A 14,656-nucleotide genomic window follows, 5' to 3' on the forward strand; every position below is an offset into this window, starting at 1 on the left:
CTTTGTCTTTGATCATGTTACTTTGACTTGATTTCTTGTTAAATGAAGATAAAATTCCCATTAACTGGATTGTTAATTCACTGAAATACTAAAAAGTACGAAGCTGGTATGTGGTAAAAACTTGATAAATGTTAGCTATTATTATATAGTCATTAATTGAATGGTGCTTTTATCAAATGACTTTGGGGAACTTTTGTTTACTACAATAGTGATTCTCAAATTCAATGTTAAAGCAGTTTAATCTATCACAATCAGCTGTGAGATGTGCCATATATGATTTATTACTGTTAATAAAAACCAGATATTAATGTGTTCCAAAAATATTAAGTTTTTACTATATGCTAGGCCCTATGGTAGACTCTGAAGATGCAGTGATGAGCAAAAACAGACGTGGTTGGTCAGTATGTTCATAGAGCTTTTAATCCAGTGGGAAAGACAGATATTAAAAAAAGACAAAAATGCATATTTAGAAATAAGTACTATGGAGGAAAGGAACATAGTCTCTGAAAAATCCTGGCCAGCGGTGAAAAGTGCTTATTAGTGAAGTCTTCCTGGGCAGGTGACCTACAAGGTGATTAGTGCAGAATGAGTAGATGTTAATTTTGTAAAGAATGGGAGTGAGAGTGTTTTGGATTGCAGGGTGGAATGTGTAAGTGCTGCGTTTTGGTGGGAGGTATCGGGGTATGTTCAAAGACCTGAAAGAAGGTTGGTGTGCAGAAAACAACATGGAGAGTATACAAGCTGAAGCTGGACAGGTAGGCAGGGGCCAGAGCATGTGGGTTCTTGGTGGCCATGTCTAAGAATTCTAGTCTTAAGCTCAGCAGCCATAAGTCATTGATTTGTAAGCTTAGGGTGGGAGGTGATTGGAAGAGATTAGTGATGGGATTTTTGTTTCATACAGATGACTGGCGGGGAGCCTGAGTGGCTAAGTTGGTTAAGCGACCAACTTTGGCTCAGGTCATGATGTCATGATTTGTGAGTTCGTGCCCCATGTTGGGCTCTGTGCTGACAGCTTAGAGCCTGGAGCCTGCTTGGGATTTTATATTTCCCTCTCTGCCCCTCCCCTGCTCAGGCTCTGTCTCTCTGTGTCTCTCAATAACAAATAAATGTTGAAAAAAATTTAAAAAAAGATGACTGGTAGTAGAGTGCATTTGAAGGGACCAGAGTGGATTCAGGGGCGCTAGTTGTGAGGCTATGCAGTTGCCAGTAAGAGGTGATGGTGGCTTAGAAAAGGATGGTAGCAGTGGAGGAGGTGAGGAATAGAGAACCCAGGAGTAGAAGCCATAGGACTTGACAATGGGTTGTACATCAGGCACTGGGTAGAGAAGTATAAAAAACCATGCTTAGGTTTCTAGCCCTCATTTTGATGTAGACCATAGTGAGTGAGGACTGGTTATAGATGGAAAGTTAGTTATGTCTTGAGTTTACTGAATTTGAAAGATCAAAGTGGAGTTCCGTAGACAATTGGCTATTCAAGTATATAGCTCAGAAAACAGGCCTAAACTGTAGTTAAAAGTTTGTGATTAATTTATGTTAAAAAAAAAATACCCTAATGTATTTTAGTGGATTCAGGGTACATTGGAGCCCCTGATCTGAAGTGCTTTCTGAGAGGTAGGAAAAAGGACTGAAGGTAGGGGTAATGTGCCAGAAATTGACATCTTTTGGAGTGTTCCATGCCTGTGAAATCACCTATTTGTCCTGGTAGAAGATGGTTTGAGAACTGCGAGGGTTCAGGGTAAAGGTCAAATGTCAGAGATGGGTTCTGTGAATCCAGCACCAGTTGACTCATTGGCTGTTTCCCAGCTCCTTTGCATTCTGCTTGCACATACTCAGTGCTATCCTTACTTGATCTTTTTCTGTCGCCTGAGTGCCAAACTTCCTCCTCCTGTCCTTTGCATTTCTCCTTCCTGAAGCACCTTTCTCACCTTCTACCTCCATTTTTTTTATTCAGCTGTAATTAACACACTTACTTGTTTAAGGTGTATGGTATGATTCAACAACTCTATACTTTTCTCAGTGTTCATCAAGATAAAGGTGCTCTTGATCCTTTTATTTCACCTATTCCTTACCCACCTTCCCTGTGGTAACCATCAGCTCTCTGTATTTGAGTCTGGTTTTTGTTTTTCATTTTCATTTTCTTAAATTCCACACGAGTGCAATTGTATGGTATTTACTTTTCTGACTTATTTCCATTAACATAATACCCTCTAGGTCCATCCATGTTGTTGCAAATGGCAATATTTTACTCCTTTTTAGGGCTGAGTCATATTCCATTGTGTATACGCACTGCATCTTTCTCCATTGATCTATGGAAGCAACTCAAGTGTCCATTCATGTCTTGGCTATAGTAAATACTGTAATAAACATAGGGGTGCGTCTATCTTTTCAGATAAGTGTTTATGCTTTCTTTGGATAATTACCAAGTAATGGAATCACTCCATCATATGGTAATTTTAATTTTTTTAAATGTTTATTTACTTTTGAGGGAGAGAGAGAGAGAGAGACAGAGCATGAGTTGGGGAGGGGCAGAGACAAGGTGGGGGGGGGAGAGGGAGAGGGAGACAGACACAGAATCTGAAGCAGGCTCCAGGTTCTGAGCTGTCAGCACAGAGCCTGACAGGGGGCTCAAACTTGTGAACTGTGAGATCATGACCTGAGTTGAAGTTGGACACTTAACCAACTGTGCCGCCCAGGTGGCTGGGTAATTTTAAGTTTTTAAGGAATAATCAGACAAGATAAAAAAAAAAAAAAGGCATCCAAATTGGTAGGGAAGTAAAACTTTAGTTGTAGAAGACATGATACTATGCATAGAAAATTCTAAAGACTTGACTAAAAAACTACTAGAACTGATAAATGAATTCAGTAGGGTCACGGGATACAAAATCAATGTACAGAAATGTGTTTGTATCTACTTTTAATGAAGCAGCAGAAAGATAAATTAAGAAAACACCATTTACAGCTGTACCAGAGAGTAAAATACCTGGGAATAATAAACTTAACCAAGGAGGTGAAAGACCTGTGCTCTGAAAATTATAAAACACTGATGAAAGAAATTGAAGATGATATAAACAAATGGAAAGATATTCCATGCTCAAGGATTGGTAGAACTAATATTCTGTGCCATACGAACATCTTAACAATCTACAGATTTAATGCAATCTCTATCAAAATACCAACAACGTTTTTCAGAGAACTAGAAAAAATAATCTTACAAGTTGTATGGAATCACAAAAGACCCCAAATACCCAAAGCAGTGTTGGAAAAGAATAGCAAAGCTGGAGATAGCACAATCCAGACTTTAAGATGGGGTACAAACGAGTGTGGTACTGGCACAAACATGGACACCTTATCAATGGAATAGAATAGAGTCCAGAAATAAACCCACATTTAGTCAATTAATGTATGACAAAGGTGGCAAGAATCTACAATGGGGAAGCAGTTTTTTCTCCCTTCAATTTAAAAAAGTTCTTCTGTATCTATTTCACTTTTGAAACATTTCTGGATCACAAGACAGCAATTTTTTTTAATTCCCCTTTCTTCAAAGGTGAGGCTTTATTGTTTGTTTTTCTTTAGGTTTTTTATTTTACCTTATCAAATGGTACACAAATTCTTTGAAGGGAGGAATGTAAATCAAAGGCCTTACTTGGTGCTTACTAGGTAACACTTAGTGCTATGTCTTACATATGATTTTCAATCTTGCTTCCACAGAATATAAGCCTGGCTTAGCCTTAAGAAAATGGGCCTTTGACTAGTTGTAGTTTAGATTTGTGCTATAAGAAGGTAACTGATTATTTATTTTCTTGTTATTTTGAATGGGAGAATGTTTATAAACTAAGGATAAAGAGTACGTTCTGTGTGCTAAAAAAAAAAAAAAAAAGCATCACAGAAAGTGTGAAACAGTGAAGATAGTATACTACCATTTATTTTTTTTTTAATTTTTTTTCAACGTTTATTTATTTTTGGGACAGAGAGAGACAGAGCATGAACGGGGGAGGGGCAGAGAGAGGGAGACACAGAATTGGAAACAGGCTCCAGAGCCCCAGAGCCCGACGCGGGGCTCAAACTCACGGACTGCGAGATCGTGACCTGGTTGAAGTCGGACGCTTAACCGACTGCGCCACCCAGGCGCCCCTAGTATACTACCATTTATATTAGAAAGATGGGAAAAAAGAATAGGTTAATACTCTTATAGCATTAACCTGTGTAAGAAGGCATAGTTTTATTAACTAAAAGATCCTGAAACAATTGGATGTCCTTATGCAAAATGAATTTTAACACAGACCTTACACTTTTCACAAAAATTAACTCAAAATTGATCACAAGTCTTAAAATGCAAAACTTTAAAACTTCTAGGAGAAAATAGAGGGGAAAATCTACATGACCTTGGGTTTGGTGATAAGTTCTTTACAATATCAATCGTATGAGCCATGAGAAAAATTTGGTAAGTTGGATTTTACTAAAACAAAGCCCTGTGCTCTGCAAAAGACACTATTAAGAGTGAAAACAAGAGTCACAGACTCAGAGAAATATTTGCAAAATATATCTGTTAAAGGATGTGTGTCCAAAATATATGAAGAACTTTTAAAATTCAACAGTGAGCAAATATCTTTTTTTTCATTAGTGAAATGCAAAGAAGATACTTTTACACACTAATTAGAATGGCTAAAGGTAAAAAAAAAAAAAAAACTGACAAAACCAATTACTGGGGAGAATGTATAGCATCAGGCACTCTCATTTCTGGTGGAAATGTAATCTAGTACAGCCACTTTGGAAGATAGTTGGTTAATGTCTTACAAAGCTCAATGTGGTCTTACTACATAATCCAGAAATAACACTCCTGAGTATTTACTTAGCTGTTTTTAAAACTTATTTTCACACAAAAACCTGAATACAAAATTTACTAAACTGCTTTATTTATAATCATATAAAACAGGAGGAAACCAAAGTATCTTTCAGGAGGTGAATGGCTGAATCTTGGTATGTCTATGCAATGGGATACTATTCGGTGATTAAAAGAAAGGAAAAACCTGTTAAGCCATACAAAGACATGAATGAGCCTTAAATTCATATTACTGAATAAAAGAACCCAGTCTGATAAGGCTGTATACTGTATGATTCCATTTATATGAAATTCTGGAAGAGGCACAAATAGAAGGGTTAAACAGACGAGTGATTTCCAGGGCTTTGAGGGTTAAATAGGTGAAAAACAGATTTTTTTTTTTCAAGCAGAGAAACTATGGAGTATGACACCCTAATTAATGGTGGATAGGTGACACTGGGAATCTGTTAAAACCCATAGGAATTTATGGCACAAAGAGTAAACTTTATGCATATTGTAAAAAAAAAAAATTGGAAGATTGGGGGATTGTGAGATGGAATGTGGAAAGTGACTGAACAGACTAACTCTATTACAAATAGGTGGAACAACCTTCATGAAAAGGGGGTTGGAGAAATTGCTGACCTGAGTAACTTCAGAAATAAGTGGAGTCAGTAAGACTAAAGGCAAAAGGAATGGTATATAGATGCTTCATTCTAGTAGATAATTATTTACACAAAGGTATAGCTTAACAGTTGTAAAATCACGGTATGTGTACTTTGGACGTAATAGAGGGTGGATTGTGGGAGGTTATGGATAAATATGGGAAAAGGCTAGAATAATCCATATGGTAACAGATTAGAGTTGAAGGCATCAGTATAATTTTAATTCAGATACACACACATATAGAAATACAGATCTGTATATATACACTAGTTATTACACCATATACATTTCGTTGCTCTATCAGCTAAGATGGCCTAGAAGCAATGATAGTACCCCAGTAGCAATGAGCACACCAAGCAGCCAGATCTTGGTTTCTACTACCGTTTTCTAATGAGAAATTTCTCCAAAGGTTTCCTTGGAGAAATGGCCGATTTTAGAACTGAGTCAGTAAACCTGTAAGACCAGCCTTGAGCATCTTGTACCATAAGTGAAGGAAGTATGTTAAAGGGACATAGGATCCAGCTGAAAAAACTTCCAGTGGCCCATGCTGGAACCATTTGGGTGACCAAATAAACTGCTATTGGATGGTAAACCAAAGTATAAAACACCTGAGTAAATAGTTTTGAATAAATGACTGAATAAAGAAATGAGAGAATGGACAAATCTTCCATGCAGTAGAATTCTAAATAATTGAGATACTCCAAGGAGGTAGAGCTTAACTCCCCACTAGGTTAGTGTGGACTGCCCGTAGACTTCCTCCCAAAGAGGACAGTATGAAAAGGGAGGAGAGGGAGGACTAACCTCACAGTGAAGAAACCTGACAGACACTATTTCACCAGGAAGGTTAATACCAAGATTAATAATCAAAACTAGTAAGACATGTTGGGAGTATGTATTTTTGATATGCTGTCATGAGAATTACACTTCCTTCCCCCAAACCTACAACCCAAATCTAAATGTGAGACAACACCAGACCAGTCACAATTGGGGGAAATTCTATAAAATTCCTCATCAGTAATCCTCAGTTTCCAAGGTCATAAAAAAACAAAGTCTAAACTGTCCCCACTAAAAAGTGTCTAATGAGACCTGTCAATTGAATCTAATGTCTCCTGGATGGGATTGTGGAGCAGAAAAAGGCTATTGGTTGAAAATTAAAGTTATCTGACTAAACTCTTGATTTTGGATCATATTGTATCCATATTGGCTCATTAGTTGTGATGAATGTACCATATGAATGTAAGATGTTAATAGAAGGAGACCAGATATGGGGTATATGAGAACTCTCTGTTCTTTATTTACAACTTGGAAGTATAAATTACTCTTAAAAAAAAAAATCAAAACACTTTGGAGGTATACACAGGAAACTGATAACAATAGTTGCCTATGAGAGATATTGGGTGCTCTTCACCAAGTACCATAAAGATAAATTGCTTTTTGAACATGGAAGTAAAAAATTCAAGTTAAACATTTAAACAAAATATTATAGTTAGAAGTGAAGACTGTTATTTTTTTGTTGGGAACAATGTTTCTTTAAGTCTTTAAGAAAACTTTGAAGTATAAAAAGTGCTATATATATATTTGCCATAACTACAACAATTATTGGTTCCTTTTCTTAGATCTTGATATTTAGAAACCTCTTTATTGTGAGTTCCTAGGGGTAAGGAACTATACCTTGGGCTTCAGATAAGATGCAGTTGTGTGATTCTAGGCTCCTTGCCTTGGGCTTGTTTATTTAATACTTTGACTGTATTTGAAGGCATCTGTGGTCAGAAACTAACATTGCATTCTTCCCTGTTGTCAACTAGCTCATTGGTTGCTTTAATCTTAGAATTTGTTTTTTAATTGGGAAAAGAAATCTCCTAACTTTGCAAGCTTTCATGTCTCCTGTCAGTATGTGGGATAGTTAGAACCATGTGCTTGTTACTTCAGTAAGCACAGCATGGCTTACTTGCATGCTTTAAAGACTGTAATTGGGGGCCGGGGCGCCTGGGTGGTTCATTTGGTTAAACATGCATATCTTGATTTTAGCTCAGGTCATGATCTCATGAGGTTGTGAGTTCAAGCCCCACATTGGGCTCCTTATGGTGATCATGCAGAGCCTGTTGGGGATTCTCTCCCTCCTTCTCTCTCTGCCCCTCCTACATATGCTCTCTCAAATAAACTTTAAAGATTGTAATGGAATGGTTTTGAGTAGATGCAAAGAGACTTATTTTTACATTTCATTTAGCAGTGAATGTTTTCTTTTCAATAACCAGCAGTTTGTAATTACTGTCCCCTTTAATCTTCTGCTAGATGTTTGCTAAGAGGGTTGAATACAGAACTAACAGGTAAGTTTACAACTGCAAGCAAGATCACCGGGTCAAGTCTGAACAAGGGAAAGGGGAAGGCAGAGAAACACTTTCTGAGAAAAGGCAGGGTGTGTGTACCCTTTCAGCAGCTTCATACCTCTGAGGCTGTGCATGCAGAAAGAGAGAAGGGAAAGAATAGTCACTAGTGGACAGTAGGCTCTTGGTGGGGAAATTACCAACACTGTATCATATGTTTTTCTCCCAAGAAATTTGTGAAGTAGATGTTATTTTCTAACAGGTGAAGAAAGTGAGGTTTAGGGAAATGGTGTGTCTTGTCTGTTTCTACTTGGGGATTCAATGCCTGAGGCAGGGATTGAACACATGTTGGCTGGACTCTGAAGCTTCTTGTATAGTAGGCATGTATTTTCTGCTGTTTCTACTGTTCCATATTGCTCTGAGTAAAGGAAATAGAATTTGGGAGTAGTGGAAGTTTGTCCAGGTAAATTGGGACATTTCTTTTAACTTTGTCAAATAACTCTGTAGGCGGGAAGAGCACTTGGGGCTAGAACCCATGGAAAGTAACGGATTTATAAAGGGACCACTGAGATGACCACTTCCAGTTCAGGAAGCATGAAGTGTGAGGCCAGTGTATTGGGACTTGAATACAAGGGAAATAATGGATTACTGAGAAAGACAATGCATTTATCTTTTTAAATAGGCTCTGAGAAACCTGCATTTTAAGAAGTGATTTACTGATCTTACATTGCATTTTTTGAGCAGAATTCCACTTTTGATAGAAGAAAATGCATAGTTATAAGTTTGTGGGCCTGTAAGCAGAAAATTGGCACAATGGGATTTGATCATCTGGCCAGTGGCCCTAGGCATTTAGGTAGGGACATTACCTAAATTACAGTTTCAGATTTTATTTTATTTTATTTAAAAAAAATTTTTTTTTCAACGTTTATTTATTTTTGGGACAGAGAGAGACAGAGCATGAACGGGGGAGGGGCAGAGAGAGAGGGAGACACAGAATCGGAAACAGGCTCCAGGCTCTGAGCCATCAGCCCAGAGCCTGATGCGGGGCTCGAACTCACGGACCGCGAGATCGTGACCTGGCTGAGGTCGGACGCTTAACCGACTGCGCCACCCAGGCGCCCCTAGTTTCAGATTTTAAAGATATAAACCAGTATGCACAAAGTTAGTGTTCCAAAGGCTATTGATGTGTAACAAACCATCCCCAAACTTACTATATGCTTGCAGATTCTGTGGGTCAGGAATTTGGACAGAGTCCAGAGGGATGGCTAGTCTCTGTTTCATAATGTTAGCGGCATCAGCTGGGGAGAGTGGACAGCTGGGGAAACCATCTGGAGGTATTTCCATTTATATGTGTGGTGTTTATACTGGTGTTGGCTGGGATCCCAGTTGGGGCTTTCCAGCATTTGACGTGGACTTCCCAATGTGGTCTGGGCTTCCTTATAGCATGGCAGCCTCAGGGTAGTTAGAACTCTTCATGGTGGGTCATGACTTCAGGCTCAAGTGTTCTGACAGACAAGGTAGAAACTGCTTGAGGTTTTATGACCCAGCCTTGGAAGTTACCAAGCATTGCTTCTGCTCTTAAAGCACTTAAAAACCCACCCAGATCAAGATTTGGGTACATATATCCAAGCTTTCACTTGGAAGAATATCAAGATTACATTGAAGAGCATGTAAGGTGGGAGATAACGTTATTAGTGTTTTTTGGAAAATACCATTTGTAAAACTCTGAGCCATGTAATTTGGTTATGTGTCCTATACAAGACAGGAGATGACTGTACTCATGTTTCCTGCCATTTCTATTTTTAGCTTAGCAATCGCTTCATCACCATGGATACTTGTCAGCTTTTTGTCTTTCCTCAGTTTCATGTTCTTGTGTCTCTTTTTAATGAGTTCAGGTTGTCTAATAACCTCTAGATCTCTGGGGATTGTTAGTAAGAATTTATTTTTGGTTAGTCTCTATTCAGTATTAGTTTGTGTGAGCGAGGGAGTGTCTGCCCCATGCAGTTTCTGAAGGACCCAGGTTTATTACATCTAATGACCTTACTACCCACTAAGATCTCAGAATTCTCTACTGGATCATGTGCAACTTACGTGGATAAGGCACACTCTCTCTTAACTGCCTAGTCTTGGTCCTCCACGTTACCTCTGTTTATGTTTTATTGGTGACAGGTAGGCATGTGGTCCCTACAGATTTGGAGGGACTGGGGAATAGCCTGGTGTGTGCCAGGGAGAAAGGTGAGGTGTGAATCTTAGTTATGCCTGTTGTATATGCCCTCTCCTCTTCTCCCCTGCAAGCTGCTAAGGAGCCTGGAGCCTAAGCATTACCAGAAAAATCCAGGGGAGAATGAAACTAGCTGAGCAACTAATTATTCATTTTCTTTTAAAGTTGATCAGTTTGCAGAATAGTGATGAATTACAGAAATCTAGACAAGAGCTGGATCCTAACGATTTCTTAGTTCAGTGGTTTCAGATTGTTTTTGGAAGCAGATTTCTTTCATCTAAACTAAATCTTATGGGGAAACTCCAAATCAATGGAGAGTGTAGTTTCTCTGATGCCCAATCCATTCTCTGTGTCTTAGACACCCTAAGTCTTTTCTCAAGGAATCCTGGGGTGTTGTGGATCAGGTCTGATCATTTAACAGGTAGGAGAAACCAAGATAGGAGAAACAGAGGGGCAGGGACACAACTGCCAAAGATTTTATGGTTTGAAGCAGGTGTAAGGTTGAAATCAAGTCTTGGTAGCCTTGGGCCAGTGTTCTTTGCAATATTACTTATGCTGTTGCCCTTTTTTTTTTTTTTTTTAAAGTACACAGAGTCCTTGAGACTCCTGGCCTGAGGTAGGACACTATACCTTCCTGGTATTTCTGGCAGCTTCTCTTCATTATCCCAGCAGTTGGCAAAGAGCCAGAAGAGGGAAGTGAGCTTCTGTGTGAACACCCATGGAATTTGTTCCTTGTGATAAATTTCTCATGGCATGAGGAAATGGTGTCTTGCACTTGAATCTGCAGAGGGATTCTTTAGCTGGATGGGACATTCTGGGACCAAGGACGGAGGAGCTGAGTCTTCCTGAATTCTCTGCCCTCTGGCTTTGATAGGATCATACAGTTGTACCTGGAGAGGAGCACAGTGTGGTGAGAAGAGCATGAATCTTGGAACTAAGTAGACCTGGATTTGAATCTTAGGAGTTACATGACTTTGGGCAAGGTACTTTGTCAGTTTGAACCTTTTGTTTTTACCTTAAAATGTGAATTTTGTAAGTACCATTTAAGACTGTTGGCAAAATGAGAGGTGGTAATACATTTAAAACTTCTCAGATAGTAGAAAGTGATGGGGTGTTGCCGTTGAGAGCATCCACTTTTATGTCTACCAGACTGGGGGTCAAGTCCTAGTTCTGCCACTTACAGCTGTATGCACTTCAAATCTTAAATTTCTTTTGTTTAATAAAAATGGACCGGGGCACCTGGGTGGCGCAGTCGGTTAGGCATCCGACTTCAGCCAGGTCACGATCTCGCGGTCCGTGAGTTCGAGCCCCGCATCGGGCTCTGGGCTGATGGCTCAGAGCCTGGAGCCTGTTTCCGATTCTGTGTCTCTCTCTCTGCCCCTCCCCCGTTCATGCTCTGTCTCTCTCTGTCTCAAAAATAAATAAACGTTGAAAAAAAAATTAAAAAAAAAATGGACCTCAGTATAAGTTTTGGGGGAAAAGGATAAAAAGTTTAATTAAAGTAACTTGGCTGCTCTTGATAGATGTTAATTGGAATTATTCCTGTTTTTTTTTTCCCTCAAAATAGCATGAAATTCAGGTAGTCTTGTAAAACTTCGGTTTATAGTAACTATGTTCATAATACTCACTGGTGACTTTTAGAGAATTATACTGATGGTGGATAGGGTCTGTCTAAGTAGGGCAAGGGCTTAAGTTTAAAAAAAAAATTTAGCTGTGTAAATACAGGATGGGAATGCTTACCTTCATAACATCAGTTTCATAACATTTTGTATGAAATGGTTTGCAGGGTTAGATGTAAACGTTATTCGCATGCACTTATAGTTGTGGACAGCCCAGAGAGTGTCTGCATTGCTGGATGCTCCATTGAAGAGGGAAAAGGATTCATTTTACTGTAGCTATAGCATGATGACCAACATGGGGAAGGATCTGGGAAGAGGAGTAAGGCAGAGAATATATGTCCAGGAGGGCCTTGTTGTCTAGGTGGGGAGTCTAAGGAAGCTGCTAGGGATGTTCAGTCTGAAAAAAAGAACTCAGTAGTGAATGTCCTTGCTGTTTTCAACTATTTGAAGGATGATAAACAGACTTTTCTGGGAGCTGAGAGAGTTCATTGGCTGAGTACTTGGCTGAGGTCCAAGGCTAAGGGGAGAAGTGCTGCTTAGAAGTCTGGCAGGTGATTTTTTTTTTTTTTTTTTTATCAGTCAGATAGCTGTCCCCTCCTCCAAATCCACAGAAGACCTTCACGTGCTTGAGACCTGAAGAAAGAGGACTGGTCAGGGGCTGTGAGCTTACTCGACTCTTGTTTGTATGATTACCTCCAGTGCCCTTCTTCTCCCTGCCAGCACAGCAGCCTCTAACTGCTGCTTCCGTCAACCCTAACCAGCTGGCCAGGAAGTAAAGCAACACCTGGTATACTTGACTGTAGAGCTGCTTAAGCTTTAACATGCACATGAATCCTCTGGGGATCTTAGTAAAATGGAGATTGAGTCACACAGGTCTTGGTTGGGGCCAGTCTGAATTTCCACTGGTGGTGATGATGCTGGTCTATGGTCCATACTTTGAATAACAAGGCTCTACTGCAACTCATGACTCTTCCCTGCAGGCTACCTCCAGGTGTCTTTAGGCCAAATGACCCCCTCCTAGGTCCTCTGAGGACTAAGTCCCACACCTCTGTTAGCAGAGGGTTACTGTCTGGAAATAGTGCTGTATTCCCCTCCCAGCACCCACAAAACCATCTTACCCAGATAGAACTTAGCCTTCCAGTCTCCTTGTCATGTGTAGGACCACTTTAGCAGTTATCTGATGTATTTGAAAAAAACAAAAAAGCCAAAAAAAAAAAAAACCCAAAAACATGGTCTTGACTTCATCCACACTGTTGGAAATCTAGCACTTCCTGAATGTGTGCATTATGCTGCCAGAAACCTTACCCTAAGAACCAAGTATCCATTTGCCTAACAATCAGGCAGATTTCTTCTCTTTTAGCTGTATGTGGAGATTACCCTGAGGTAACAGTTTGCTGTAGTACTTTGTAAAGTAATCTTTAAAAGGTATGCGTATAATGAGCCCTTGCTCAATGAAGCCATAACCCCAGGAATATTGATTGAAGCTAGTTAAATATATCTGCCTCCCTTTGTCTTTTTCTTTTTTTTTTAATTCTATCAGACGATCTATAGGAGGATTCTAAGTCTTTGACATCCTTTTTAAGGTCCTGTCCCTTCCTGCAGCAGTGGCTTATTGGTCAAAGTGAAGTAATTGAGAGATGTCTCATGACGATCTTGGTGAGGTCTCTTACACAAAATCGTGTTGCTTTTCTATTCCGAAACTGGCCTTGGGTAAGGAACTTAGTATCCCTGATCACATGTGAACTCCTCTGCAGAAAGGAGATAAAGATACTAACCTTGAATAAATTAAATGAGATGATGTTTATGAAAGCAGTTGGTCCATTCCTGGCATATGAAATGAAATGACAGCTTCCTTTGTCTTCCATTTGTTTCTAACTTTTGTATGAGGGACACATTTTATTTCCTTTTTTGCTAGTCTGAAAGCATCTTCCGAACAGGATCTATATTTTAAATCCTTTTTTAGCCCTTTACTATGTGTTCAGTAACAAAATGTTGAATAAATTAATGAATGACCAGATGATCTCTAAGGTCTTGCTGACCTTTTAAATTCTCTGATTTTGATTCTTTTAGTGTTCTAGCTGCTTAGAAGCAATTTGGAGAATTCCCTTAAGATGAATGTCTTCCATGTTAAGGATTTTCTTTTTTGCAGTTTTATAAAATATGTATTATATTATTACTAATAAGTATGTACCTGGGCTCAGGAGCTGGCTCCAATAGTAAAAGTAACCTCTTGAATTTACGACCTTGGGCCTGATTCTTTGTCTAGTATGAATTGGGTAGGTCAGAGTCTAGTCTTTGCCAGCACTGCTCTCTTGGGAGGATCCCTGTGAAAGATGAGCAAGAAATACACATTTGTTATTGTCATATGATTTGGGAGTCTCTCATAATAGAGGCTGAATTTCAGATCTATTCATTTTGGTGCTCATAGAAGATGTTTTTTTGTGTGTGTGTTTTAGATTAAATTATGATCTGGCTAGTGGGGTCAGGCCAACTCAGCTAATTAGAGGAGAAACAGTAGGTCCTTTTGAATGTAGGGATGGTACCTGGCTACCTACATAGGCAGGTATTTCTTGAGTTGTCTGTACAGATGAATTGCTGACAGACCATGCCAGTTGAGGCCATCTTTACTACTGTCATTGTGCCTCTGAGATGGACAGCAGGCTGGTAGAAAAATGCATGTCAGATTTAGACCCGAATTTAAATCATGGTAGGTATATTCTAGAACCTCAGTTTCTTAGGGATGCTATCGGCCTTTTAGGTTTGTCAGGGTGATGAGTTAGATAGTATATGTTAAATGCCTAGTGCAATGCCTCGCAGTGAGATTAGGCTTGATTTAATGATGGTGATGCATTTCAGAAGAGGTTTGGACTCAAAGTATCAGCCCTGGAGCATGTCTGGAAGGAATGTCCCAAACTTGACTGCTGCATTTTATGACAAAAGTGCAGACTGCAGTGGTGATGCTGAGTTTTTCATGGATCTGGAAAATGTGACAACAATCTGGGGAGAGAAA

General features: G+C 39.3%; 1 protein-coding gene and 1 long non-coding RNA gene across 6 annotated transcripts in view; one reads left to right on the plus strand and one right to left on the minus strand.

Moving 5' to 3' along the window:
- NELL1 (neural EGFL like 1) overlaps positions 1–14,656 on the plus strand; it is an 883,212-nt gene that overhangs the window by 118,471 nt on the left and 750,085 nt on the right. The gene's annotated exons all lie outside the window — the stretch shown is intronic.
- On the minus strand, positions 10,481–14,118 carry LOC123380539. The gene is made up of 3 exons (XR_006586445.1): positions 13,838–14,118; positions 11,768–12,279; positions 10,481–10,917 (listed from the first exon to the last, which is right to left on the minus strand). It is a non-coding gene; the product is annotated as an uncharacterized LOC123380539 (long non-coding RNA).

This window comes from Felis catus, chromosome D1 (genome assembly GCF_018350175.1).
Source record: "Felis catus isolate Fca126 chromosome D1, F.catus_Fca126_mat1.0, whole genome shotgun sequence".
Classification (NCBI taxonomy): Eukaryota; Metazoa; Chordata; class Mammalia; order Carnivora; family Felidae; genus Felis; species Felis catus.